General features: G+C 47.4%; 1 long non-coding RNA gene across 4 annotated transcripts in view; it reads right to left on the reverse strand.

Annotated features, from left to right (window-relative positions):
• Nucleotides 1-323: 323 nt before the first annotated feature.
• LOC129836145 (uncharacterized) overlaps nucleotides 324-24,991 on the reverse strand; it is an 87,606-nt gene continuing 62,938 nt past the window's right edge. For all 4 annotated transcript variants that reach the window (XR_008756617.1, XR_008756634.1, XR_008756629.1 and 1 more), the window contains exons 2-3: nucleotides 5,407-5,469; nucleotides 324-3,901 (exon numbers count right to left, since the gene is read on the reverse strand). This is a non-coding gene — a long non-coding RNA (uncharacterized LOC129836145). The remainder of the gene's footprint in view (nucleotides 3,902-5,406; nucleotides 5,470-24,991) is intronic.

Raw genomic sequence — 24,991 nt, forward strand, 5'->3', positions numbered from 1 at the left:
TCCCTCTCTCATTGTCCCTAACTTCCATCTCTCTCCCTCTCTCTTTGTCCCTAACAACATCTACCTCTCCCCTTATTTCCTTCCCCCCCCTCTCTCTCCCTCTCTATCAATGTATCTTCATCCCTCCATCCTGCTTTGAAAATGACACTCAGCTGAGATCCACTGGGCTCTGAGAAAACATGATTTGGGGCTGCTAATTCCTGTTATGTGATTGGACATAGTCAGTTGAGGAACACGGTACTAAGAAAACTGCAAATCCTCCCCCTTCTCTCCAATCCCGTCTCTCTCTCCCTCTTTCTCTCTCTCTCTCCGCATCACTCAAATTCAAATTCAAAAAGGCTTTATTGACATAGAAAGTGTTTCCACATAAATTGCCAAAGCAAGCATAAGACACATATCAAATTAATGATGTCACAGATAGATAATAATAGGAAAAAGAATAATACTCGGTGAGTAATAATATTTTTCTCTCTCTCTCTGCATCTCTCTCTTGCCCTTTTTTTTAAAGTTTCTTTTCTTCCTCAGTCTGTTCATTCCTCTTTGATGAAGGTCTGGGAGTTCAGAAAGACCTGCTGCGGCTAGGATATCTCTGAATCACAATGCACCATGGGAAGAGCAAACGGTCGTGAAGGCGTGTGTTTATGTGTGCATGTGTGGGTCACGCGCACCTGTGTGGGTGTGTGTGTGTGTGTGCATATACATATGATATCTTCGTAGGTACAGTATGCATATAGTACCAGTCAAAAGTTTGGACACACTCATTCAAGACTTTTTCTTAATTTTTCTTTTACATTGTAGAATAATAGTGAAGACATCAAAACTATGAAATAACACATATGGAATCATGTAGTAAGCAAAAAAGTGTTAAACAAATCAAAATATATTTTATAGTCGAGATTCTTCAAAGTAGCCACCCTTTGCCTTGATGACAGCTTTGCACACCATTGGCATTCCCTCAACAAGCGTGATGAGGTAGTCACCTGGAATGCATTTCAATTAGCAGGTGTGCCATGTTAAAAGATAATTCGCGGAATTTCGTTCCTTCTTAATGCGTTTGAACCAATCAGTTGTGTTGTGACAAGGTAAGGGTGGTATACAGAAGATAGCCCTATTTGGTAAAAGACCAAGTCCATATTATGGAAAGAACAGCTCAAATAAGCAAAGAGAAACGAATGTTCATCATTACTTTAAGACATGAAGGTCAGTCAATGCGGGACATTTCAAGAACTTTGAAAGTTCCTTCAAGTGCAACTGCAAAAACCATCAAGCACTATGATGAAACTGGCTCTCATGAGGACCGCCACAGGAAAGGAAGACACAGAGTTACCTCTGCTGCAGAGGATAAGTTCAGTTAACTGCACCTCAGATTGCAGCCCAAATAAATGCTTCACAGAGTTCAAGTAACAAACACATCTCAACATCAACTGTTCAGAGGACACTGCGGGAATCAGGCCTTCATGGTCAAATTTCTGCAAAGAAACCACTACTAAAAGACACCAATAATAAGAAGAGACTTGCTTGGGCCAAGAAACACACGCAATGGACATTAGACCAGTGGAAATCTGTCCTTTGGTCTGATGAGTCCAAATTAGATTTTTGGTTCCAACCGCTGTGTCTTTGTGAGACGCAGAGTAGGTGAACGGATGTTCTCCTTATGTGTGGTTCCCACCGTGAAGCATGGAGGAGGAGGTGTGGGGGGGCTTTGCTGGTGACACTGTCAGTGATTTATTTAGAATTCAAGGCACACTTTACCAGCATGGCTACCACAGCATTCTGCAGCGATACACCATCCAATCTGGTTTGCGATTAGTGGGAATATCATTTGTTTTTCAACAGGACAATGACCCAACACACCTCCAGGCTGTGTAAGGGCTATTTGACCAAGAAGGAGAGTGATGGAGTGCTGTATCAGATGACCTGGCCTCCACAAATACCCGACCTCAACCCAATTGAGATCTTTTGGGATGAGTTGGACCGCAGAGTGAACGAAAAGCAGCCAACAAGTGCTCAGCATATGTGGGAACTCCTTCAAGACTGTTGGAAAAGCATTCCAAGTGAAGCCTGTTGAGAGAATGCCAAGAGTGTGCAAAGCTGTCATCAAGGCAAAGGGTGGCTACTTTGAAGAATCAAAAATATTCAATATATTTGGACTTTTTTAACACTTTTTTGGTTACTACATAATTCCATGTGTTATTTTATAGTTTTGATGTCTTCACTACTCTTTTACAATGTAGAAAATAGTAAAAATAAAGAAAAACCCTTGAATGAGTAGGTGTGCTCAAACTTTTGACTGATACTGTATGTGAATGTACATCTGCCATACCCAAATATTGAATCTTACCTGTCACTCACCCTCAAACTTGTTTATTGCAAACACAGCCATATCAAACTTTACAGGCCATCAAACTATGACTAATTCAAGTGAAGTACTCGCTTCTATGCCAACCCAGCATCCCAGGGAAGGGTTGAAAGCGACTGGGTCATGATGTCATCAAAGAGGCCCCTGATCGGGCAATATGATCCTGGGTACAAATTATGTCACCTTTTGTTGGGCCATTCCATTCAGAGCTATGGAGCGGGAGTGATATGAGTGCTATAGAGAGAAGTCATTTTTCTCCCCATGACTGGCGTGTGAGAAAACCCGCTGTGTAGTGTTGGGGGGGGGGGGGATGCTAATCAAACTCCACAATAAAAATGCCATCAAACTAAGCTTAACCCCCCTTGCTCAGCCCCCAGTGCTTTCTAATCCCCGCTCCCAAATCTTGATTCCCCCACAAAGACCCCCCACCCACCTTAGAAACACACACTGCATGGGAAGTGTCACAAAGTTGTTGTCGGTGGGAACAAAGAACTCCAAGGCACTAGGGTTCCATCTAGGCCTTTTTTATTTAGACACGTGGAGGAATAAACAAAACGAAACAAAGGACTGCCCCTCAGGCACCCCTCTTTGACTTTCTCCCTCCCTCTCGCTCTCTTCTCTCCCTTAAAGAAAGGATCATCTGCCATAGGATGTGACCACTTCACCTTTCTCCAAAGCATACGGACGTAAACAAACATAAGCCCTACTTCCTTCACCGGTGTGTACTCCCTTTGAGCTTCAAAACAACACACGTGTGTCATTAAAAGTTGGTCGTCCTGATATCGTGCTTCACGTGCTCCTGATATCATATGGCTCTTGTCTGTTGAAAACAGACTACAATACAGCACCAATCAGGTTCTCCATGCTGACTTCTAGAGCTGAAAACCATTACATTTAGACATGGTATTTAGAGTCTAAAATAGTTTCTCATGCCAGTTTACCAGTCTGGTACTGATGCCCGCGCCAGTTCCATGAGGTGCCAGTCTCAGGTTCTGATCTAGGGGACGTCTGGCCAGTCTGTGGCGTACTCTGTGATTGTCCACGCCGCAACACCCCTCAACACGACTGGGCTCTCGCCCTCAGCGCTGAGGGTATCAACTACCAACCAATGCGATGGATGATCGATGGATGTTGCGTCAGAGCCGGAGTGCGGTCCATCCAAGTCCCATCACCAGCCAAGTCCACCCTTCCCTTCCCAACCATACCCCACCATCCATACCCCAGCCAAGAGGCAAGCCCAGGCGTTTTCCAACCCAGTGTACGCTCTCCACGGTGAGGCTGGGTCGGCAGCCATCTGGGCCTTGGCGCTGGTACTACCCAGAGGCTGGAGGCGGAGAAACATCCAAAGAAATACAAACCAGATGGGATGGATGAGCAGAGAGGAGAGCGTGAGTCACTCTCTTTCAACTGGTTAATTCGTCTCTCTTCAGGACTAAGGGGTAGAGGGGGCATCTTTCTTCACACCCTCTCTGTCCCACTCAGCTTTCAGTGGAGGGAGAGGCTTGGGGGTCCTGTCCTCACACCATTTCTTCATATCACGTCCTGCATCAAGAAGAGAGAGGGAGGAAGTGAGCAAAGCGACAAAAACACTCACGTCTGATGTCCTTCCGACATTTCAAGTCATTACCCTTCATTTTCCATTTCAAGTCATTACCATTCATTTGCCATTTCAAGTCGTTACCATTAATTTGCCATTTCAAGTCGTTACCATTTGTGGGTTTGGATGTTCCACTAAACGTATGCATAAAATCCCACAGTTAATCTAATGCCACCTCACCTCACCGCCAACAGAAACGTAATAGTCCCTGGTGTATCGTACAGTACTTGATGTACGGTAGTTTGTTAAGGATGAGTAAGGTGGCATCACCGTAGCTCTTTAAATACTCAGTTACTCCTTTGAGCAAGACAGGAGAGGCAAAGAGCTAGACTCCCAAACTCCTTGTCTTCCACCATGAAACACACATACATACACAAACGCAGGCATGCACGCACACACACACACGTTACACACCGGGGCCGAATTGACTTCACGGCTGTCCTGTTTTCCTGCCATGGTGTTTGTCACCGAGGAGGTGGAGATAAAAGAAGGGATTAGGGAAGAAGCAGGAGAGAACAGACATGTCTAGAGACCTGTCAGCACTGCACTCTTTCATTCTCTCTGTCTCTCTCTCTCTCTCTCTCTCTGTGTCTTTCTTCACTTTAGCTCTGGTGAAAGGAGGAATAAAAAAAAGTGATCCGTCACCAGGCTCCCCTGAGCACTCCTCCTTTCACTCCTCCTCCCTTGTTCATCTCTCGTCCCCTGAGCACTCTGCACACACCTTCAAAGAGTAAAATAGAATTTACCCCATATAGAAGGATGTTGTCAACACTCCAAGAGGAAGAGAGAAATACAGAGAGTGTGTGAGAGTGAGAAAACAGATTCACTGAGTGTTGTGTAGATATGCAGGAGCACATGGGGCCCACCTGGAGGGCATATTTCCAGCCCGTCATAGAACACAACAGAACAGATATAAAACCTCCATGTTAGCCACAGAGCCAGGCCCTTTTCATGAGCTAGGCCTGGTATGTCAGTAGAGCAGGCGAGAGGGAGAGAGAGAAACAGAGAGAGAGAAACTGTAGAGTGTCAGAACCAGGCCAGTAAATGTCATTGTGAGGAAGGAGAATCAAAGCCTGTGTTGTCTGTAACGTTAAACTCAGAGCACCCAAGACCTGCACCTCATTTGAAGCGATATCTCTATAACCAATTACATTCCTTCCCCCGAGGTCCCTGTTGGAATTACATTAAAGCAATATGTCACCTTCTAAAAGGAGGTCAAATGTTTATCGGATTACTCGGTACTTTACGGATTTATCGCTACTTTAGGTATCTTTGATTGATTGTTTTCCAAATATGTGAAGTGCTAAATGACGTGCCATGATGATCAATGGATTACCTGCCATGAACACAATTGATTAAATCCATGGTTAACTACATCATCGTGTAAGTATGAGGATTCATTGTGTGAACCAAAGGGTGACATCAGTTTGACATTCTACCGGTTCCTTACCGGAAATACCTGTTGTTTCGTTTTCTCCAGGCATTCTGACTCGCCAAGGCATTTGTTACGCACCTGAGAGATAGAAAAGAGAAAATATGCTTGATTAGAAATGTCCTAATCTTCGGGCATTGTCACTTTCGTTTCTCATGCCTTTTTCTGAAAATCTAAAAGTATGAGCATGTGGTTTGTGTTTGTTATTGTACTATAACTGTGGCCTATTGTGTGGATGACGGCATCATGATTTAACAATATCCTGAGCGTGAGAAACTGATCATGTTTAATGACAAAGTTGTTCAATTGGTTTACCGTCGAAAAAGCAGAGTGAAGGTCGAAAGATTCTACCTTCACCCCGTTGTTCCCATTGTGCCCTCTCCCCATCCGAAAACAAAACAGAATTGTCCAACGGGCTTTCAGCAGCGCTAACCAGTTGCCCTGACAACCAATACAGCGCTTCCAAGAAAACAAGAAAGTGAGAGAGCACTTCACTCGAAGAACCCCCAGCAAAGCTATTCAGTCCAGGAGTTAGCCTGGTTGAGAAATATGCTAATGGGAAACAGCACAAGGGTAAAACGGGGACAAACAGAGAGTTATTTATCATGCTGTTAAATGTTCTAAGACAACTCTACATACTCCCCAGGAATGGTCTGTAGAGAGTTACAAAACAACAGCCTGAATTTAGGCAGAGGTTTCACCCTTGACCCCTTTAGAACAGTGACTCAACGAACATCCAGTCCCAGAAATGTCAGCAGCAAGCCTTATGCCTGCCTCTTCATAAACCCGATTAGTTGTATTGCCTTCTGGCCCTATCTTGTACAACACCCAATGGTGCCAATCCGATCCATTGAGCTCCATGGTTCTGTATTCATGTCTATGGTTAAATCTGCCATGCTGACTCATTCCCATCAGGAGGCAAGCGTACATCGACACCGGCGAGTCAGTGTCAGTCTGAACCCGACCAGAACTGCAGCTCCCTGCTCCCTCCCTCTCCCTGTGTGTACGGAGTGTCCTGTACTGCCCTGTATATATATACACTGAAGATCATTGCTCCCTCGGGACACACTGGCTGCGTCTCAAAAAGAACCCTATTCCCTATATATGCCCTACACTTGACGAGATTCCTGTGAGCCCTGGTCAAACGCAGGGCACTATGCAGGGGATAGGCTGCCCATTTGGGATATATTGAATCACTCACCAGGCTGATGGCTCTGGAGGGCAGCTTGCCGTCCTAGCAACCACCACCAATAAGAGTAAACCCAAGGAGAGAGCGTCTCAGACCGCACCCCTACCCCAGCCACCCCTGCCACAGCCAATCACAACAAACCAACTAACTAAAAACACAGCCTGTTTTGTACTTTCTTTTTTGGGGAGGGATGTTCATTTCTCTCTCATGGGTAGAGAGGGTATTACATAAAACATCTGGTGCAACCAACTATTAGATAACTATCCCTGTAACATGATCCTACCCCTGAGATGCAAAGCTAGGGTCAGAATGATTTAACAGAGAGCGCAGTAGCATATAGCCCTCATCAATATCCTCTTAAAAAGGTAGAAAACATTCACACAGACCAGGGCGTGGTCACTGAGCCTTCTAGGAGCAATACTCCACACACCTACTGGCCCTAACCCCACTGGCCCTAACCCCACTGGCCCATAACCCCACTGGCCCATAACCCCACTGGCCCATAACCCCACTGGCCCATAACCCCACTGGCCCATAACCCCACTGGCCCATAACCCCACTGGACCATAACCGCACTGGTCCATAACCGCACTGGTCCATAACCCCACTGGTCCATAAACCCACTGGCCCATAACTCCACTGGCCCATAACTCCACTGGCCCATGACTCCACTGGTCCATAACCCCACTGGCCCATAACCCCACTGGCCCATAACCCCACTGGTCTATAAACCCACTGGTCCATAACCACACTGGTCTATAAACCCACTGGCCCATAACTCCACTGGCCCATAACTCCACTGGTCCAAAACCACACTGGTCCATAACCACACTGGCCCATAACCCCACTGGTCCATAACCCCACTGGTCCATAACCCCACTGGTCCATAACCCCACTGGTCCATAACCCCACAACCCCACTGGCCCATAACTCCACTGGCCCATAACTCCACTGGCCCATAACTCCACTGGCCCATAACTCCACTGGCCCATAACTCCACTGGCCCATAACTCCACTGGCCCATAACTCCACTGGCCCATAACCCCACTGGCCCATAACTCCACTGGCCCATAACTCCACTGGCCCATAACCCCACTGGTCCATAACCCCACTGGTCCATAACCCCACTGGCCCTAACCCCACTGGCCCATCCCACTGATCCATAACCCCACTGGCCCATAACCCCACTGGCCCATAACCCCACTGGCCCTAACCCCACTGGCCCTAACCCCACAGGCCCATAACCCCACTGGTCCATAACCCCACTGGTCCATAACCTCACTGGGCCTAACCTCACTGGGCCTAACCCCACAGGCCCTACCTCACTGGGCCTAACCCCACAGGCCATACCTCACTGGCCCTAACCCTACAGGCCATACCTCACTGGCCCTAACCCCACAGGCCCATAACCCCACTGGTCCATAACCCCACTGGTCCATAACCTCACTGGGCCTAACCTCACTGGGCCTAACCCCACAGGCCCTACCTCACTGGGCCTAACCCCACAGGCCATACCTCACTGGCCCTAACCCCACAGGCCATACCTCACTAGCCCTAACCCTACAGGCCATACCTCACTGGCCCTAACCCCACAGGCCATACCTCACTGGCCCTAACCCCACAGGCCATACCTCACTGGCCCTAACCCCACAGGCCATACCTCACTGACCCTAATCCCACAGGCCCTACCTCACTGGCCCTACCCCCTTGGCCCTAACCCCATAGGTCCTAACCCCAGAGGCCCTAAACCCATAGGCCCTAACACCACAGAACATACCTCACTGGCCCTACCTCACTGACCCTAACCCTACAGGCCATACCTCACTGGCCCATAACCCTACAGGCCATACCTCACTGGCCCATAACCCCACTGGCCATACCTCACAGGTCCATAACCCCACTGGCCCCAATCCCACTGGTCCATAACCACACTGGTCCATAACCCCACTGGTCCATAACCCCACTGGTCCATAACCCCACTGGTCCATAACCTCACTGGGCCTAACCTCACTGGGCCTAACCCCACAGGCCCTACCTCACTGGGCCTAACCCCACAGGCCATACCTCACTGGCCCTAACCCCACAGGCCATACCTCACTAGCCCTAACCCTACAGGCCATACCTCACTGGCCCTAACCCCACAGGCCATACCTCACTGGCCCTAACCCCACAGGCCATACCTCACTGGCCCTAACCCCACAGGCCATACCTCACTGACCCTAATCCCACAGGCCCTACCTCACTGGCCCTACCCCCTTGGCCCTAACCCCATAGGTCCTAACCCCAGAGGCCCTAAACCCATAGGCCCTAACACCACAGAACATACCTCACTGGCCCTACCTCACTGACCCTAACCCTACAGGCCATACCTCACTGGCCCATAACCCTACAGGCCATACCTCACTGGCCCATAACCCCACTGGCCATACCTCACTGGTCCATAACCCCACTGGCCCCAATCCCACTGGTCCATAACCACACTGGTCCATAACCCCACTGGTCCATAACCCCACTGGTCCATAACCCCACTGGTCCATAACCCCACTGGTCCATAACCCCACTGACCCATAACCCCACTGGTCCATAACCCCACTGGTCCATAACCCCACTGGCCCACTGGCCCATAACCCCACTGGCCCATAATCCCACTGGCCCATAACCCCACTGGCCCATAACCACACTGGTCCATAACCCCACTGGCCCTAACCCCACTGGCCCATAACCCCACTGGCCCATAACCCCACTGGCCCATAACCCCACTGGTCCATAACCCCACTGGCCCTAACCCCACTGGCCCTAACCCCATTGGCCCAATCCCAATAGTCCATAACCCCACTGGCCCATAACCCCACTGGTCCATAACCCCACTGGTCCATAACCCCACTGGTCCATAACCCCACTGGTCCATAACCCCACTGGTCCATAACCCCACTGGCCCAATCCCACTGGCCCATAACTCCACTGGTCCATAACCCCACTGGCCCATAACTCCACTGGTCCATAACCCCACTGGCCCATAACCCCACTGGTCCATAACCCCACTGGTCCATAACCCCACTGGTCCATAACCCCAAATGGTCCATAACCCCACTGGTCCATAACCCCACTGGTCCATAACCCCACTGGCCCATAACCCCACTGGTCCATAACCCCACTGACCCATAGCCCCACTGGCCCTAACCCTACAGGCCATACCTCACTGGCCCTAACCCCACAGGCCATACCTCACTGGCCCTAACCCCACAGGCCATACCTCACTGGCCCTAACCAAACAGGCCCTCCCTCATTGGCCCTAACCCCACAGGACCTAACCCCACAGGCCCTAACCCAACAGGCCCTACCTCAAAGGCCATACCTCACTGGCCCTAACCCTACAGGCCCTACCTCACTGGTCCATAACCCCACTGGCCCATAACCCCACTGGCCCATAACCCAACTCGCCCATAACCCCACTGGTCCATAACCCCACAGGTCCATAACCCAACTGGCCCTACCTCACTGGACCTAACCCTACAGGCCCTACCTCACTGGGCCTAACCCCACAGGCCATACCTCACTGGCCCTAACCCCACAGGCCCTAACCCCACAGGCCCTACCTCACTGGCCCTAACCCTACAGGTCATACCTCACTGTCCCTAACCCTACAGGCCATACCCCACAGGCCCTAACCCTACAGGCCCTACCTCACTGGCCCTAACCCCACAGGCCATACCTCACTGGCCCTAACCCCACAGGCCCTACTTCATTGGCTCTACCCCATTGGCCCTAACCCCACAGGCCCTAGCCCATTGGCCCTAACCCCACAGGCCCTAACCCCATTGGCCCTAACCCCACAGGCCCTAAGCCAACAGGCCCTACCTCACAGGCCCTACCTCACTGGCCCTAACCCTACAGGCCCTACCTCACTAGTCCATAACCCCACTGGTCCATAACCCCACTGGTCCATAACCCCACTGGTCCATAACCCCACTGGTCCATAACCCCACTGGCCCATAACCCCACAGGCCCTACCTCACTGGCCCTAACCCCACAGGCCCTACCTCAAATGGTCCTAACCTCACTGGCCTTAACCCCACAGGCCCATACCTCACTGGCCCTGCCTCACTGGCCCTACCCCATTGGCCCTACCTCACTGGCCGTAACCCCACAGGCCCTACCTCACTGGCCCTAACCCTACAGGCCATACCTCACTGGCCCTAACCCCACAGGCCCTACCTCACTGGCCCTAACCCTACAGGCCATACCTCACTGGCCCTAACCCCATAGGCCCTAACCCCACAGGCCCTAACCCCACTGGCCGTAACCCCACAGGCCCTACCTCACTGGCCCTAACCCTACAGGCCATACCTCACTGGCCCTAACCCTACAGGCCATACCTCACTGGCCCTAACCCCACAGGCCCTAACCCCACAGGCCCTAACCCCACAGGCCCTAACCCCACAGGCCCTAACCCCACTCGCCATACCTCACTGGCCCTACCTCACTGGCCCTACCCCATTGGCCCTAACCCCACAGGCCCTACCTCACAGGCCCTACCTCACTGGTCCTAACCCCACAGGCCCTACCTCACTGGGCCAAACCCCACAGGCCCTACCTCACTGGCCCTAACCACACAGGCCATACCTCACTGGCCCTAACCCCACAGGCCATAGCTCACTGGCCCTAAACCCACAGGCCCTACCTCACTGGCCCTAACCCCACAGGCCTTACCTCACTGGCCCTACCCCATTGGCCCTAACACCACAGGCCCTAACCCCACAGGCCCTAACCCCACAGGCCCTAACCCCACAGGCCCTAACCCCACTCGCCATACCTCACTGGCGCTACCTCACTGGCCCTACCCCATTGGCCCTAACCCCACAGGCCCTACCTCACAGGCCCTACCTCAAATGGTCCTAACCCCACAGGCCCTACCTCAAATGGTCCTAACCCCACAGGCCCTACCTCAAATGGTCCTAACCTCACTGGCCTTAACCCTACAGGCCCTACCTTACTGGTCCATAACCCCACTGGTCCATAACCCCACTGGTCCATAACCCCACTGGCCCATAACCCCACTGGTCCATAACCCCACAGGCCCTACCTCACTGGGCCTAACCCCACAGGCCATACCTCACTGGCCCTACCTCACTGGCCCTAACCCTACAGGTCATACCTCACTGGCCCATAACCCTACAGGCCATACCTCACTGGCCCTAACCCCACAGGCCATACCTCCCTGGCCCTACCCCATTGGCCCTAACCCCACAGGCCCTAACCCCACAGGCACTAACCCCACAGGCCCTAACCCCACAGGCCCTACCTCACTGGCCCTAACCCCACTGGCCCTACCTCACTGGCCCTAACCCTAAAGGCCCTACCTCACTGGGCCTAACCGCACAGGCCCTACCTCACTGGACCTAACCCCACAGGCCCTACCTCACTGGCCCTAACCCCACAGTTCCTACCTCACTGGCCCTAACCCCGCAGGCTCTACCTCACTGGCCCTAACCCCACAGGCCCTACCTCACTGGCCCTAACCCCACAGGCCCTACCTCACTGGCCCTAACCCTACAGGCCATACCTCCCTGGCCCTACCCCATTGGCCCTAACCCCACAGGCCCTAACCCCACAGGCCCTAACCCCACAGGCCCTAACCCCACAGGCCCTACCTCACTGGCCCTAACCCCACTGGCCCTACCTCACTGGCCCTAACCCTAAAGGCCCTACCTCACTGGGCCTAACCGCACAGGCCCTACCTCACTGGACCTAACCCCACAGGCCCTACCTCACTGGCCCTAACCCCACAGTTCCTACCTCACTGGCCCTACCCCACAGGCCCTAACCCCACAGGCCCTACCTCACTGGCCCTAACCCCACTGGCCCTACCCCATTGGCCCTAACCCTAAAGGCCCTACCTCACTGGGCCTAACCGCACAGGCCCTACCTCACTGGACCTAACCCCACAGGCCCTATCTCACAGGCCCATAACCCCACAGGCCCTACCTCACTGGCCCTACCCCACAGGCCCTAACCCCACAGGCCCTACCTCACTGGCCCTAACCCCACTGGCCCTACCCCATTGGCCCTAACCCCACTGGCCCATAACCCCACTGGCCCATAACCCCACTGGCCCATAACCCCACAGGCCCTACCTCACTGGCCCTAGCCCCACAGGCCCTACCTCACTGGCCCTAACCCTACAGGCCATACCTCACTGGCCCTAACCCCACAGGCCCTATCTCACAGGCCCATAACCCCACAGGCCCTACCTCACTGGCCCTACCCCACAGGCCCTAACCCCACAGGCCCTACCTCACTGGCCCTAACCCCACTGGCCCTACCCCATTGGCCCTAACCCCACTGGCCCATAACCCCACTGGCCCATAACCCCACTGGCCCATAACCCCACTGGCCCATAACCCCACTGGCCCTAACCCCACAGGCCCTACCTCACTGGCCCTAACTCTAAGCCAACTATGTCCATATTCCATTTCCTTTGTTAAAGCAGTCATGTGAGTCATGTGAGATGTACACCCTGGTCCACGCAGCTTCCTGTTAAAATCAGATTACTGCCCTGCTATTGGCTGTGCTCCTGTGTTCATGTTCATTGGGCTAGACTAAGTTAGACTGGGCAGTACTAGTGAGGTAAACCGGAACAAGGCCTAATCATATTTGTCCAGGCCAGCACTGTCTCTCCATAGACTGAAGTCTACACTACACTACAGACGTCATACGCTCAGATTACTGTAACCATGTCAACGAGCCAAGCACCCTATCCAAACCACTTCCTAGTTTTGCTCACATGAAACACTGCTCCCCATTTGTTGTCCACTGCATCCAATAAAGGAAATATGGACTCAAGTTTGATACATTTGCCAATTAACACATTTTCCCAACAATCCTCCTTCCCCTGCCGATACGAAACTAAGGCCAAACTGAAACTGAAACAGAGCGTACAACTGGATAAGAAAATGGGCTGCTAGTTTGTAAATTCTTCAACCTGGAAATGAGATTAACGAGCCTTTAGCTAAAACTGAGTACAGGAATGTGTTTGCTGGGTGCATATCAGGCCATTCTCTCTCTCTCTGTTATGGTGTGAACCTACTGTATACTGAATGTGTGTTAAGCTCAGGCTCTCTCTCTTTTTTTCTCTCTCTCTGCCTCTCTCTCTCTGTATTGTTACAGTATAAACCTCTATGGCAGTTCGCTGCTAGGTTCCGAGCAGGGCCTTGTCATTGCTCCTGATTAGAGGCAGACATGCTGGCTGACTGTACAACTCCCAGCCCCAGTACACTGCTCCAGCCCACACCTCCAGTACTCCAGGGCCCCAGTAGACTGCTCCAGCCCACACCTCCAGTACTCCAGGGCCCCAGTACACTGCTCCAGCCCACACCTCCAGTACTCCAGGGCCCCAGTACACTACTCCAGCCCACACCTCCAGTACTCCAGGGCCCCAGTACACTGCTCCAGCCCACACCTCCAGTACTCCGGGGCCCCAGTACACTGCTCCAGCCCACACCTCCAGTACTCCGGGGCCCCAGTAGACTGCTCCAGCCCACACCTCCAGTACTCCGGGGCCCCAGTAGACAGCTCCAGGGCCGTGCACAGACATTCTGGGGGGCATATGCTCAACAACAAAAAAAGGACACCCCCGCCCCCAAAACAAATCCCGCAACCGCCGTCACAGATTTCTTGAGCAATTATTAAAAGAAGAGGGAAATCAGAACAATCTGATGAGTAAAGTATTTAGCAAAACTATTTTGAATAAATACTGCATTTACTAACGAAATACACTGTACTTTAACCTACCATGACTAAATCCAACCCAACTCCATTTGTTGCCACTATCATGTATCGCTGTGGTTTTCAAAAAACTTTGGACCCGAGACACCCCAAAAAGAAGTTGTACAAAACCTTTGAGCCCCCGCGCACGCACATGCACGTGTTCACACGCCCGCACCATAGCTGTGCTAATTCAGCCTGTCATAGAGGTCGCCGGCTTGTAGTCCTAAAAAACGTAAATGAGTTCAATCTTGTTTGTTCAGTCTCTATTGGAAAAATGAATCGGGAAAGAATAGGTCTGAGGTCAACACAGGCTTCGGAGGCATATACGTTTTGTTCTACGAGATAATACCAGTCAGTAAACATGACCTTTATGAATTATGAAGCCTTAATGTGCTTTATGGGTTGGCGCCCCCCCTTGGGTTGTGCCGTGGCGGAGATCCTTGTGGGCTATACTCGGCCTTGTCTCAGAATGGTAAGTTGGTGGTTGAAGATATCCCTCTTGTGGTGTGGGGGCTGTGCTTTGGCAAAGTGGGTGTGGTTATAACCTGCCTGTTTGGCCCTGTCCGGGGGTATCATCGGATGGGGCCACAGTGTCTCCTGACCCCTCCTGTCTCAGCCTCCAGTATTTATGCTGCAGTAGTTTGTGTGTCGGGGGGCTAGGGTCAGTCTGTTATATCTGGAGTATTTCTCCTGTCTTATCTGGTGTCCTGTGTAAATTGAAGTACGCTCTCTCTAATTCTTTCTTTCTCTCTCGGAGGACCTGAGCCCTAGGACCATGCCTCAGGACTACCTGGCATGATGACTCCTTGCTGTCCCCAGTCCACCTGGCCGTGCTGCTGCTCCAGTTTCAACTGTTCTGCCTGCGGCTATGGAACCCTGACCTGTCCCAGCTGTTTTCAACTCTCTAGAGACAGGAGCGGTAGAGATTCTCAATGATCGGCTATGAAAAGCCAACTGACATTTACTCCTGAGGTGGTGACCTGTTGCACCCTCGACAACTACTGTGATTATTATTATTTGACCATGCTGGTAATTTATGAACATTTGAACATCTTGGCCATGTTCTGTTCTAATCTCCACCCGGCACAGCCAGAAGAGGACTGGCCACCCCTCATAGCCTGGTTCCTCTCTAGGTTTCTTCCTAGGTGTTGGCCTTTCTAGGGAGTTTTTCCTAGCCACCGTGCTTCTACACCTGTATTGCTTGCTGTTTGGGGTTTTAGGCTGGGTTTCTGTACAGCACTTTGAGATATCAGCTGATGTAAGAAGGGCTATATAAATACATTTGATTTGATTTATGGGCTTTTTTAATTACATAAATTCTTCAAAATTCACAAAAAGTGATGTTAGCTGATGAAGATCGTCTCGTATAACAAAACGCATAAGATCTCCTGTGTTCACCACAGACCTTATTTTCGGCGTATTTCCTATGGATGATAGATGTAGGCCTACTCTGGTTTTGCCATGCAAAACTGGAGGAAATTAAACAAATCCTTTCTGGTTACAAATTTGGATACGAGCGCCTGAGCATAGATGAGAATTTAACGACGACTTGCGGGCAGTGGGTTCAGAAAAACAACGACAAAAAAGTATACCATTTTTGTAGATATTATACCACCACCAACAAGCGCACTTTGGAGACTGGAAGGGCAAAGGGGAATGTGCTCTGCACAGGTAGAGCCCTATCTGTGCACCTGCCTGCACTTCTCTGGCCCACTCCTCCATTACTCCAGGCATCCACTACACTATTCCAACAATAGCAGCCTAGCTGTTCAGCGCTGCTCAGTCAGCCAACAGCAGATAGGCCAGGTACAGGGTCCACATCACCCAGCTTAAGACACCACAGAGAGCACAGCATACACTTAACCCTTACAGCAAGGTGGACTCACTTATAGGGAGTGTTTTTACACACCTCGATAAAGACGAATACCGTACTAAACAGCATTTTCAATTGAGAATGATTCCACCTCTCTCTCTCTCGCTCTTTAATCCTGCTCTGCTCTATTATCCTTCCACAACATATTCCCCTCCTTCCAATCAGGATGACTTATGCTGGTTCAATGTCAAACTAAACATCCTCACTAACTTTCCCAACCTCTCTCTTGTTTCTGCACACACCTCAACGTGTGTTCTCAAAGCGATATGTTCATGTAGACACACACACACACACACACACACACACACACACACACACGCACACGCACACGCACACGCACGCACACACACACACACACGCACGCACGCACACACGCACACACACACACACACACACCATTGGGCCTCTCATCTCCCAGTTGAAAGAAATACACATCTCCTGTCTCTTATGAAATACTGCATGGTATCTGGTAGTGGTGGAAAAAGTATCCAATTCTCATGCTTGAGTAAAAAAAATCTATATATACACTACCGTTCAAAAGTTGGGGTCACTTAGAAATGTCCTTGTTTTTGAAAGAAAAGCAATTTTTTTGTCCATTAAAATAACATCAAATTGATCAGAAATACAGTGTAGACATTGTTAATGTTGTAAATGACAATTGTAGCAGGAAACGGCAGATTTTTTATGGAATATCTACATAGGCGTACAGAGGCCCATTATCAGCAACCATCACTCCTGTGTTCCAATGGCATGTTGTCAGCTAATCCAAGTTTATCATTTTAAAAGGCTAATTGATCAGTAGAAAAACCTTTGTACAACGATGTGTACTACTCCCTTCACAGAACAGCGCAAACAGGCTTTAACCAGAATAGAAAGAGGAGTGGGAGGCCCCGGTGTACAACTGAGGAAGAGGACAAGTACATTAGAGTGTCTAGTTTGAGAAACAGCCACCTCACAAGTCCTCAACTAGCAGCTTCATTAAATAGTACCCGCAAAACACCAGTCTCAACGTCAACAGTGAAGAGGCGACTCGGGAATGCTGGCCTTCTAGGCAGAGTTCCTTTGTCCAGTGTCTGTGTTCTTTTGCCCATCTTAATCTTTTCTTTTTATTGGCCAGTCTGAGATATGTCTTTTTCTTTACAACTCTGCTTTTGCAACTCAGATTTTTTCAAACAATTTTCTACATTGTAGAATAACAGTGAAGACATCAAAACTATGAAATAACACATAACACATGAAATAAATCATGTATTAACCCAAAAAGTGTTAAACAAATCAAAATATATCTTATATTTTAAATTCTTCAAAGTACCGATTGCTTTGATGACAGCTTTGCACACTCTTGGCATTCTCTCAACCAGCTTCACCTGGAATGCTTTCCCAACAGACTTGTCTTGTTGAAAAACACATGATATTCCCACTAAGTGAAAACCAGATGGGATGGCGTATCGCTGCAGAATGCTCTGGTAGCCATGCTGGTTAAGTGTGCCTTGAATTCTAAATAAATCACAGACAGTGTCAACAGCAAAGCACCCCCAGCAAAGCTGTCATCAAGGCAAAGGGTGGTTACTTCAAAGAATCAAAAATATTAAATTTATTTTGATTTGTTTGACACTTTTTTGGTTACTACATGATTCTATATATGTTATTTCATAGTTATGATGTCTTCACTATTATTCCACAATGTAGAAAATAGTTTAAAAAATATTAATAATAACTCTTGAGTAGTGGGTGTGTGCAAACTTTTGACTGGTACTGTATATAAATAGTAAAGTAAAGTACAGATACCCCAAAAAACTACTTAAGTAGTACTTCAAAGTATTTTTTACTTAAGTACTTTACACCACTGGAATCGGGTTAGGTAATGACAGACCATGTGGGGAGAGAAAGAATGAGAGAGAGTTGTCTGTCTCCAAACCCTGGTCTTAACAGCTCTGCCTGGGCACTCTAACTCCTGCAAACAGTTATTAGCCATTTAGCTAGTGGGCCCACATAATTACACGATCAGCCTGTGCCAGTGCTTTCACGCCTTTGATTGGCGGTTGGTAGGGGCTCCGCTCGTTAGGGATAAGCGGCTTGGTGTTTGTACTAATGCCAACCCAAGGAAGAGAGATGTGCCAATGCAGAAGAACACTATCCCAACCTCCCTGCATTCTTAACAAGCAATATGTAGAGCTATTAGACATTGGCATTTGAGGGTTGTATTTATGATGAAGTTCAGGGAATTTATGAGGTGTTTCTGTGCCATTTTGCCACACTGTACGTAGGTCCATTCAGAAACCCATACATTCATATTCCCAGCAGATATGTCACACAAACAGTCCATTGGTAGTCTCACACTCTATCTCCCCTGTAGTAATTTGACATTGATTCTACATACAGAGGAATGCTATGAAGGACCAGCATCCTAGAGAGGGTTTCGCAATTAGTCTCAGTATTCCACACATCTGGAGACGTCCCTCTTTAGGGAATTATCTTTCTGGGAAGGAGCCTCACAAGCCTAGCTTCACATGCTTCTCCCAACACACACACAGACACACACACGTGAGTGCATAATGTATACACACATACAAATACACACACACACGGGCAGGGTTGGGGAGTAACAGGATTACTTGTAATCTGTTATGTAACAAATAAAATCTGTTATGGTAACAACTAAAATATTCTAATCAGATTATAGATACTGTACTTTAAAAAAAATAGATGATTACTCCTAGGATTACTTTTAAATTCAGTAAGGATGTTTGAGAAAAAAAAACAATTCTTTGACACCTTTTCTGTTTTCTCAATGACATTCAAATCAGCATGGAAAAAATGTTCCGCCTGAGCGAGTCTGACCACAAGTCAGAGACCACTATGACAACACACCAAATGCATTTTGATGAATAAGCTTTTGTAGGCTATAGTCCAAGCTATGTCTTCCAATGGTGCGACTGCTGTCGGCATCCAAAGATTATCCCCGCTTGGAGTTAAGCCTACGGGCTGGGAGATACAGATATCACTTGTTATTGATATGTGACTCGTTTCATGGAAAGTAGCCATATGTGGCGCATCACTACTTCACAGGAGCGCCAGTTGAACGTAAACTTTTTTTTATAAAATCAAAATGATTTTTTGGGCAGTAATGCCTTCTGGAACATGTGATCTTTCATGTGCTTTAATAACAAACTTGTATGCCATCTGTAAATACGAATGCAATTGTTAAATTTACAAGCCTAGTTGGTTTAGCCTTAGAAAAAGTCAGCAACATTCCTGCTAGCCATGATTGGCTGAGATAATGAGGGGTTGGACATGCAGAGAGATGAGTTCGGATTGGTCTGCCATGCAGAACGCTTCGATCTATAATATGAGCTGGTCAGTATGTGTAGGCAATCCTTTCTAACGTGGCTTTTTTGAAAGATCACGTAGTAGAACTGCACAAGTGTTGCTCTCCACTTTCTGGAGGACCAAGTTTTGAAGTCAGTGGGATTAGAGTACGATAGCTAAGGAGATGGAGAAAATTCTGGCGTTTGATTGCAAATATGCAGACAGAGTGGAAAAGAGAACACACAAACGGCTGTTGTAAAAAACACCTGTCTCCAGATTACATCATCAAACCAAGGGCAAACATGGCACCGTGACAGAGAGGGAGAAGCTTCCATCCATGTATACGGCTAAGAGAGTCTAGCTAGCTACATTTTCAGATATTACACCTTTCAATTTTTTTCCCAGAAAGTCATTTTTATTTCAAGTTAAAGTGTACTGTTAGCTAGCTAACTAATGTTAGCTGGCTGGCTAGATAGCTAACGTTACATGTATGATCTGTGTAGTAATATTATTTGTATCTCAGAGACATTTGCATTGCTAATTATAGCCTAATGTTAGCTATCTAACATTGAACCTGGTTGGTTAACTACCTGCAGATTCAAGCAGGGTAGTAATGTTATGAGTCGGGATTATGGTTAATTGTTTAGTTAGCTAGCTACATGTCTAAACAAAAGATTCCACTATGCAAGTAACTATTTCAATAGAATGTTTATGATGTCCCTGCGACAACGGTTGATAGACGTAGCTGGTAAATTCGCTCTGGCTATCTACGTTGATTTCAGAGCAGTCTCGTCAGTGTGCCAGAGCGCAGAATAACTGATGAATGTATGAACGCTCAACACCTGTTGAATATGGCTGGTGTCAGTAAACATTGGCAAAAAAGCGTAATTACATTTTTGCCAGCAGCACAGTTGCAGTCACCAATGCTCTGGATAACACAAAACCAGCCTAAACAGCTCTGCTAGGGTGAGTAAAATGGTCCAACTGAGCTGTTGTCTGGCAGTAGCTAGCAAGCTAGCCAGTTAGCTTGGGTGCTTGACTGCTGTTGTTAAGTTAGAATGCTCGGATCAACCCTACTCCTCCGAGAGCGAAACGCTCTGAATTTACGAACGGACAGTCTGACAACGCTCTGAATTTACGAACGGACAGTCTGACAACGCTCTGAATTTAGAAACGGACAGTCTGACAACGCTCTGAATTTATGAACGGACAGTCTGACAACGCTCTGAATTTAGAAACGGACAGTCTGACAACGCTCTGAATTTATGAACGGACAGTCTGACAGCGCTCTGAATTTATGAATGGACAGTCTGACAGCGCTCTGAATTTATGAACGGACAGTCTGACAACGCTCTGAATTTACGAACGGACAGTCTGACAACGCTCTGAATTTATGAACGGACAGTCTGACAGCGCTCTGAATTTATGAACGGACAGTCTGACAACGCTCTGAATTTAGAAACGGACAGTCTGACAACGCTCTGAATTTAGAAACGGACAGTCTGACAACGCTCTGAATTTAGAAACGGACAGTCTGACAACGCTCTGAATTTAGAAACGGACAGTCTGACAACGCTCTGAATTTATGAACGGACAGTCTGACAGCGCTCTGAATTTATGAACGGACAGTCTGACAACGCTCTGAATTTATGAACGGACAGTCTGACAACGCTCTGAATTTATGAACGGGCAGTCTGACAACGCTCTGAATTTATGAACGGACAGTCTGACAACGCTCTGAATTTAGAAACGGACAGTCTGACAACGCTCTGAATTTAGAAACAGACAGTCTGACAACGCTCTGAATTTATGAACGGACAGTCTGACAACGCTCTGAATTTATGAATGGACAGTCTGACAACGCTCTGAATTTATGAACGGACAGTCTGACAACGCTCTGAATTTAGAAACGGACAGTCTGACAACGCTCTGAATTTAGAAACGGACAGTCTGACAGCGCTCTGAATTTATGAACGGACAGTCTGACAGCGCTCTGAATTTATGAACGGACAGTCTGACAGCGCTCTGAATTTATGAACGGACAGTCTGACAACGCTCTGAATTTAGAAACGGACAGACTGACAACGCTCTGAATTTATGAACGGACAGTCTGACAAAGTCTCTACTTTAATCAAAATTTTAAAAATACAATTTAAATTGTTGCTACATAAGACCGAATCGAGCTGGTCGGTCACATATCTACAAAGCATATTTATGTGAATCACACTGCTGCAATCTCATTTAGGACAGTCTGACAGCGCTCTGAATTTATGAACGGACAGTCTGACAACGCTCTGAATTTAGAAACGGACAGTCTGACAACGCTCTGAATTTAGAAACGGACAGTCTGACAACGCTCTGAATTTAGAAACGGACAGTCTGACAACGCTCTGAATTTAGAAACGGACAGTCTGACAGCGCTCTGAATTTATGAACGGACAGTCTGACAGCGCTCTGAATTTATGAGCGGACAGTCTGACAACGCTCTGAATTTATGAACGGGCAGTCTGACAACGCTCTGAATTTATGAACGGGCAGTCTGACAACGCTCTGAATTTATGAACGGGCAGTCTGACAACGCTCTGAATTTATGAACGGACAGTCTGACAACGCTCTGAATTTATGAACGGACAGTCTGACAACGCTCTGAATTTAGAAACGGACAGTCTGACAACGCTCTGAATTTATGAACGGACAGTCTGACAACGCTCTGAATTTAGAAACGGACAGTCTGACAACGCTCTGAATTTAGAAACAGACAGTCTGACAACGCTCTGAATTTATGAACGGACAGTCTGACAACGCTCTGAATTTATGAATGGACAGTCTGACAACGCTCTGAATTTATGAACGGACAGTCTGACAACGCTCTGAATTTAGAAACGGACAGTCTGACAACGCTCTGAATTTATGAACGGACAGTCTGACAACGCTCTGAATTTAGAAACGGACAGTCTGACAACACTCTGAATTTATGAACGGACAGTCTGACAACGATCTGAATTTATGAACGGACAGTCTGACAACGCTCTGAATTTATGAACGGACAGTCTGACAGCGCTCTGAATTTATGAACGGACAGTCTGACAACGCTCTGAATTTAGAAACGGACAGACTGACAACGCTCTGAATTTATGAACGGACAGTCTGACAAAGTCTCTACTTTAATCAAAATTTTAAAAATACAATTTAAATTGTTGCTACATAAGACCGAATCGAGCTGGTCGGTCACATATCTACAAAGCATATTTATGTGAATCACACTGCTGCAATCTCATTTAGCTAGGCCTATTTTCCCCTTGTGGATTTTGTGGATGGCTGTTCACAAATGTACAGTATATGTGTATTTTAACCTAATAATGGTTGAAAAGAAGTTTAAGCTGCCTTTCAATCATTGGTTTTGCCACCAGTGGACAGCCAGTGAGAAATGTGTTTTTGCAACAGCTGCATAGTGCTGATCCCAGCCTATCTTAATAGAAGTTTGAGCGAGCTCCTACTTTATAACAGTGGTGGGAAAAGTGCTCAATTGTCATACTTAAGTATAAGGAAAAACACATTAATAGAAAATGACTCAAGTAAAGGTGAAAGTCACCCAGTAAAATACTACTTGAGTAAAAGTCTAAAAGTACTTGGTTTTAAATCCACATAAGTATCAAAAGTAAAAGTATAAATCATTTCAAATTCCTTATATTAAGCAAATCTGACTGCACAATTTCCTTTTTAATAATTTTTATTATGGACAACCAGGGGAACACTCCAATGCTCAGACATCATTTACAAACTTAGCATTTGTGTTTAGTGAGTCCGCCAGACAGTAGCAATGACCAGGGATGTTATCTTGATTAATGCGTGAATTGGACCATTTTTCTGTCAAAATGTGACGAGTACTTAAAAAAGAAAGAAAATATTGCTCAATCTAATTCGTAGTGATAAAAAAAAAGTCCATAGGCCTAACGGACACACTTAAAGGGGAAATCTGTAGTTGCTACAGTACATTCATATTTTGACTTGTAAATTAATGATATATGTACCCATTGATTCTTGAAGAATATAACTTTTAAATACAAGCTTGTTTTTCCTCCAATGTTTGTAAACATTGTAAATGTTAACAAACACCGTACAGCCTCAACACATGGTTAAAACAATAATGTTGACATCATGGATGGTCAGTCCTTGGAGCTCTGTCTATTAATCTGAGAGTGGTTACATTTCTCCAGGCCCATCCCTCAGCTTTTGACTAAAACAAAGGCGGGGTTAGTTGCTTTGTTATTGTTTCAACTGTGGATTTGCCCTTTAAACAGCTGCCAATTATTGAGATATCAAAGTGTCACTAACAAAAACACAAACAATAGGCCTATAGAAAATGCAGCATATGGCATACATCTTTCACATGCTAATAGCACTTTTTTGGTAGTGCTCAAAGCATGCAAATCCGTGAGAGCAGCATTTCTTTTTCAACTCGAAGCAATGAGCCCAATTAGTACTCCATGACAACAAAATCATAAACAACAGAGTAGGCTAATAAGTCCTTCATATTTCCAAGTCCTATTCTTGAAGATCAAGGGGTACTAAAATTAGTCGGAATGACTGCAAATCTGACAGACTTTGGTTTATAATGTAAAGCTATAACCTAAATTGTATTATTATCTGTAGTAGAAAGTGATGGGTTAGAAGAAGCCTACATAATCAACCCATAAAGTAAAATGCAACATCCATTTATGGCCAGCTATGTAAACTGTAACATTGATTTATCCTGCAATAGATGTCGTTCAATTGGTAATATACATTTTTGTCTTCTAATGCCTCTTAAGGGGAAAGTAATCTAGAAATAACTGAAAGTAATCAGATTATGTTAATGTATGGGTATAGGAAAATAAAATGGGAAAAGTATGGGAAAATAAAAAGTTACATTACTGATTACAATTTTAAACAGGTAACTAGCAACCATAACGAATTACATTTAGAACGTAACCTACCCAACCCGGCAAATGGGCACACACACATACAGAAACACAAACACACAGAAACACACATACACAGAAACACACACACATCTGCGTACATACAGTGCCTTCGGAAAGTATTCAGACCCCTTAACTTTTTTTACATTTTGTTACATTACAGCCTTATTCTAGAATGGATTCAGGTGTTTTTTCCCCCCTCATCAATCCACACACAATACCCCATAATGACAAAGCAAAAATTTTCATCCGACCAGAGAATGTTGTTTCTCATGATCTGAGAGTCTTTAGGTGCCTTTCGGGAAACTCCAAGGGGGCTGTCATGTGCCTTTAACCGAGGAGTGGCTTCCTTCTGGCCACTCTACCATAAAGGCCTGATTGGTGGAGTGCTGCAGAGATGGTTGTCCATCTGGAAGGTTCTCCCATCTCCACAGAGGAACTCTAAAGCTCTGTCAGAGTGACCATCAGGTTCTTGGTAACCTCACTGACCTAGGCCCTTCTCCC

The sequence above is a fragment of the Salvelinus fontinalis genome, chromosome 1 (assembly GCF_029448725.1).
Source record: "Salvelinus fontinalis isolate EN_2023a chromosome 1, ASM2944872v1, whole genome shotgun sequence".
NCBI classification, from domain to species: Eukaryota; Metazoa; Chordata; class Actinopteri; order Salmoniformes; family Salmonidae; genus Salvelinus; species Salvelinus fontinalis.